General features: G+C 36.7%; 1 pseudogene; it reads right to left on the bottom strand.

Moving 5' to 3' along the window:
• Positions 1 to 3,575: 3,575 nt before the first annotated feature.
• Positions 3,576 to 4,850, bottom strand: LOC101585651 (annotated as a pseudogene).
• Between the last annotated feature and the right edge of the window lie 588 nt (positions 4,851 to 5,438).

Below are 5,438 nucleotides of genomic sequence, written 5' to 3'. Positions count from 1 at the left end.
TTTAATGTCGTGTGGTGGAGGCTGTGAAGTAGTTGCTAATTTAGATGATGTCTTTGAGATTTTAAATTTTCATTTCTAATTATATTTGCTTATATCCTTTAAAAATCTCATTTATTTATTTATTTATTTGGAACAGGGTCTCACTACATGGCTGAGACTTGTTGTGATCCTCCTGTCTCAGCCTCCCCAGCCCTGGGATTGCAGGCATGCACGACTATGTCCAATTCCGGTGGCCAGCTTAGCACGGGGCTGTCATGGCATGTGCTATCAAGGATCGAACCCTAGTCCCTGCACTTGCCAAGCAGGCACTTAGACTGCCGAGCTATCGCCCAGCCTTTAAAAAAAAATCTTTTTAATTTATTTTATTTATGTCTTCTCTTTCCTTGGGACAATTGACTAAAGTATTATCTAATTGACTCGTTCTTTCAAGAAAGAGCTATTTAATTTATTTATTCTTTATATTCACATTTTTGTCTCCATTTCATCAGTTTCTGCTCTGATATTTCTTTCTGCACTTCTTTATACTAACTCTAGATTTAGGTTTCTCTTGTGTTTCTAGCACCTTGAAGTTACTTACTTGTACTTGCTCTGTTTTCCAGTTGTGGGGATTCTTAATTATAAACTTATCTCCTGGACTGTTTCTATTGTGTCTCGTGTGTTTTACTGGCATTATCATCTAATTTTTTGAAACATCTTATTTCTTCTTTAATTTCTTCTGTGATCTACTGATTATTCAAGAGTGTGTTGCTTCATTTCCAAACATTTATATAATACTTTCTGTGGTTTCTTTAGCACTGATTTCTAGATTCATTGTGTTAGGATATGATAATGGGTCCAGAACAATTTTAATCCCTTTGGATTTACTTAAGCATGTTTTAATTGCTAGTATGTCTTCTGTAGTGGAGTAACTCCATTGTGCTGCTGAAAAGAATGTGTATTCTGTTGATGTTGGGTAGAAATCTCGGTATATATTTATTACATCTATTTGTTCAAAGGTTTGGTTCAACTGCAATATTTGTTGATATTTTTGGCTCACTGATTTATTTATAATAGTGGGATATTGAGGTCTTCTACTGAAGTTCTATTGAGCTTCATCTAATGTTTAGCACACAGTGCTGTTAGTTGTATGAATAGGCAAAAATACACATCAGAAAAACACTTTATAGGACTGATGGTGAAGCATAAGGAGAAATGGGGCATCAACAGAAGTGCTAGGAGTGGGGACTGGGACTTTAGAAGAAAAAGCAAGCTTATACATGCACAGTGTGCCATTTTCCAATTTCAGATTTCTTGCTTGTTTGCTAATGGGATTATGGATGGGTATAGAAGAAGAGTTTTTGTGTTGGACTTGTAAGGGAAGCTTGCCACAGTCAAAATAGAAGCTTCTAGAACAACTGTGGGGCATGTGATGTAGCGACGAACAGTCACAAGATTGCTTTAGCATTTTGGAAATCAAAGAAGAAAGAAACAATGCACAATGCATTTAACAAGATGAGAGGTATTCATCAGTGGTTTTGTGTTGCATGTTACTGTCTTTGATGTAGTTGCTCAGATTACAGATATAAGTGTATAGAGCTACTCAAAGTGAGAAATTTAAACATTAACTGCTATTTTCAAAGAAATAATGGAATTAACAGTACAATCCTCTCAGGTATCCTGTTTATGTACTCACATGATGTTTTCCCCATCCCTTTTTTCCTATCTTTTTGCCCTTCCCTCATCTTCATTGTTCATTTCTTATGTCTACTTTCTTTCTGTTTTATTATATCTATTATGCCTTTCAGATGTTATTTCTTGGTTCAGGTTCTTATATTAGGGAGACAATATGATATTTACATATGGGGATTAATCTGAGCAACAGATCTGACAATAAAAATATGTAATATGACAACCATTGTTAACTTGCTATTCAGTTTTGAAAATCTGTACCATAAGTATTGTTGTATGTTTCCTTGTTTCTGTCTTTGTTTTTACTATTTGTTTTTGCTGTTGTTTTTGTTTTTACTCTTTAAAATCAAATCAAGTCAAATTTTTAAAAAAAGAAGAAAAAAGAAAGACACAGTACCTCTTGGGAAACACCAGGTCTTTCTTTTCTGTCTCACTAAACTAGTAGACCTTTTTATATGTAATCAAGAATTTTCTTTTACATTATGGCTCTGAGGGAATAGGCTATTAAAAATAATGTGAAAGTTTATGAGTAGGTAAAATGTTTACTTGGAATTCTGCCTACCATAGTTTGATATTATCTATACATTTAAGCTATTAAGAACTAAAGTTTTTTCAGAGAGTTGTTTTCAATAACAATCATTTAATAACTATATTTTTCAGAAAGGTGTTAGCAATAAAAATCATTCTTGTCCATCTAAATACAAAAGCATTTATGTCCTGAACCTGCGAGAAGACCATTTCATATCTTTTTTCAGATTCATTTCAGTATTCATCACTGCATGTATTGATGATCTTTCAATTCTTTTTTGAATATGTTGTAAGGTCTTCCTGGTTTTCTCAGTTATTAAATGACATAAAATATATCCTGTGTTCAAAATGGAATAGCATATAAGATTTATATGATGTATAATATAATATATATTTATATATATTCACTATTCATAAAAAACAAAATCTCAAGAAATTGGACCATCTAGTGGGAAAGTCACATAATTTATTGTTTACCTCTTCCTCTAAAATGAAACTCTCATAAAGACAATAATTTGGTTTTGCTTAATATCTTTATGTTCAGAATTGAGGATAGTATCTAGCACATAGAAGGTGCTCTATAAATGCTCATTGAATAAAAGATGTTAATTGAACATATTTTGAGAAAAACAACTATATTTCACACAACTATCTATGACTCAGTATTTTAATTTCACCAGTAGAATTAATTATGAGATTAGCAGTGAAATGAAATGTTGCTATTAGTTCATGAAATTAATAGTTTTAATAACACTAATAAAGTTTATGCTGAGATTATTATATTTACATATGTGCTATAAAATTAAATATAATATTTATAAGTTAAGTTACATATATGTGCTAATATTTTTACAGAAAATGTCAGTGCAGTAGAATTCAAGTACATGTTTGTAGAAAAGGGACTACCTGGTTGTTAGCACCAACAATCTTAAACAGAATAAAAATTGTATGCAGTAAATTAATCCTTTGTTTACACATTCTCTCTCTCTCTCTCTCTCTCTCTCTCTCTCTCTCTCTCTCTCTCTCTCTCTCTGTCTCTCTCCTTCCCTCTCTCCCTCTTCCCCTCTGATTTTTCGTCAAACACTGTTATTGGGCCACTTGGCCTCCAGGATCCAACTGGAAACCCCTCTTCTCCCTTGAAAATAGACCAGTGATACTAAAGGATTTTCAATTTATTCTCATCACAAGTGGTATTAATGGTCCAGCTAGCTCAAAGGTAGTTAATTGGAATATTCTTGGATTTCATAAATATCTTTTCTTTTTTTCCATAATAAAAATGGATTGTTACACAAATCTAACAGCTTTTCAACAGTAAAGAGACTCATCTGTGGCCAGAGAAGCAGGCAGGGCATGATGGAGATGGCCTTCCAGGAACGTGATTACTGACTCTGCTCAAGGTATGTGGAGATGTCGATCTCTTCCGGAAGCTCAGCCACATTAACTTCAAACTGGTCTTGAACATCATTAAGAATTTTACCATCATTCTCATTGGACATGAAAGTGATGGCCAGGCCTTTGGGACCAAAGCGACCTGCACTGGCAACCCGGTGCAGGTAAGTGTCTGAGTCTTCGGGCATGTCATATTTGAAGACGATGTTAACACATTTAAGGTCCATCCCTCATCCAAACAGATTAGTGGCCACCAAGATCTGCTGCTGGAAGTCCTTGAACTGCTGGTATTGAATAGTTGCTCCGCCTGTGCCTTGCCACGGTGAATGACAATGGGAAGTTCTGATCCAAAAGAAGCTGGGCCAGAGCCATGCAGCGTGGTTCTGACTTCACAAAGATCACCACCTCGTTAAATTCCAATACATCCAGGAGGTCGAAGAGCTTGTGCTTCCTCTCACTGTCTTTAGCTTTAAGTAGTACTGCTGCAGGCCATGCAGGATGAGTTTGGTCTCATCATCTACAAACACCTCCATGGGATCCTGCATGAACTTCCTGCAGACTGGCCAGATCTCCTTGCTCAGTGTGGTGCTGAACATCATGCCCTGCTTCTCAGGGGGTGTCAGGGAGAAGATCTCCTATATGTCCTGTCTCATGTCTAGCTGCTCCAACATCTTGTAGAATTTGTCAAGCACAAAGTGCTTCACTTTCTTCATGTTGAGGGTCCTGTTTCTCACAAGTGCCAAGATCCAGCTTGGGGTCCCCACAATGTGAGGACAATTTCTCTTCAGTACTTCCTCATCCTTCTTGATGGAGAGGCCTTCAAAGAACACAGACACCTTGACACTGGGCATGTACTTAGAGAGGTGCTCGTATTCCTTGCTGATCTGGAAGGCCAGTTCCCATGTGTGACACATGACCAGAACTGCCACCTGGCCATTGACAGGCTCAATTTGCTGTAGGATGGCCAGCACAAAGATGGCCATCTAGCCCATTTCAGACTTGGCCTGGTGCAGGACATCCATGCCCAGGATGACCTGGGGGATGTACTCATAACGAATCTCTGAGGGATGCTCAAAGCCACAGTCCATGATGGCCCTCCAGAGCTCTGGCTTCAACAGGAAGTCCCAAAAGCCAGAGCTGTGGATGGAGACATAGGAGCCCTTCACATCTTTGTCTGGGAGTGCGGGAGTGCCCTCAGCAGGAGCCTTCGACTCTTTACCATCCTCATAATCCAGAAGCTCATTTTCCACATCTTGTTCTGTCATAGTGCTTGCTTTCTCAGCCAGTCTCGTAAATATCTTTTCTCAAGTGAATCTGCCTGAGCAACAACTCTAGTCCACATTTAGGCTAATTTTTCTTTCCTATCTCCCCTACTCCAATTCCCATATTCACACTTAGTAAGAGACACAGCTCTTCTACCAAATCCTACTCTAATTTATTATTTCATATGTAAAACTTCAAGGCGCTAAATGAAAGGACATCAATAGTCACTTTTTTTAGGAAATGTATTTATCATTCTAATTTTTAACTTTTTATTTTTTGTGACTTTGATCCTTATTTATAGTTTGAGTTTCTCATACAACATAAAACGTGATGTTTAAGTGATTCCTTTTATAGTAATACAAAAAGTAGGTATACAGATCTTTTACAAATGGGAAGGGACAAAGTGATGTAATGGGGGAGGGGGTGACAAAAGAAGGAAGAAGTGTTATGTAGATGCACCAACTTCCAACAAGGAATGTGATCCTGATGTAGCACAAATACTAATAAAAAGTAAAAACTGGGGAAAAAGAAATATGTTTAACAACAAACTTATGTTTTAACGATGAATTGTTACCATAATTTAAAATGAT

This window comes from Octodon degus, unplaced genomic scaffold (genome assembly GCF_000260255.1).
Source record: "Octodon degus isolate 3935 unplaced genomic scaffold, OctDeg1.0 scaffold00015, whole genome shotgun sequence".
Taxonomy (NCBI): domain Eukaryota; kingdom Metazoa; phylum Chordata; class Mammalia; order Rodentia; family Octodontidae; genus Octodon; species Octodon degus.
This window is presented reverse-complemented; position numbering and strand designations above follow the sequence as displayed.